Consider the following 380-nt stretch of genomic DNA (forward strand, 5'->3'; position numbering starts at 1 on the left):
AGAGAGAGAGAGAGAGAGAGAGAGAGACATATATATGAATACATACAATATATATATGTGTATATATATGTATATATATTTTAAATGACTGATGCGGAAGACGGAGTGTAACTAGAAAATTTACTTAACACAACAATCGTTTCGACTACCTTCTGCACTGCTCCCTAGTAAATCGGAAACGATGTAATGACATCAGATGTATCGCACAATGAAGAATCCTCATCAGGTGATGTAACATGATATATATATCATGCACTTATACAGTCTCTCTCTCTTTCCCTCTCTCTCCCCTTGCATAATATATATATAATATGTATACACACACACACACACACACACACACACACACACACACACACACACACACACACACACACACA

This window comes from Octopus bimaculoides, chromosome 2, assembly GCF_001194135.2.
Source record: "Octopus bimaculoides isolate UCB-OBI-ISO-001 chromosome 2, ASM119413v2, whole genome shotgun sequence".
NCBI classification, from domain to species: Eukaryota; Metazoa; Mollusca; class Cephalopoda; order Octopoda; family Octopodidae; genus Octopus; species Octopus bimaculoides.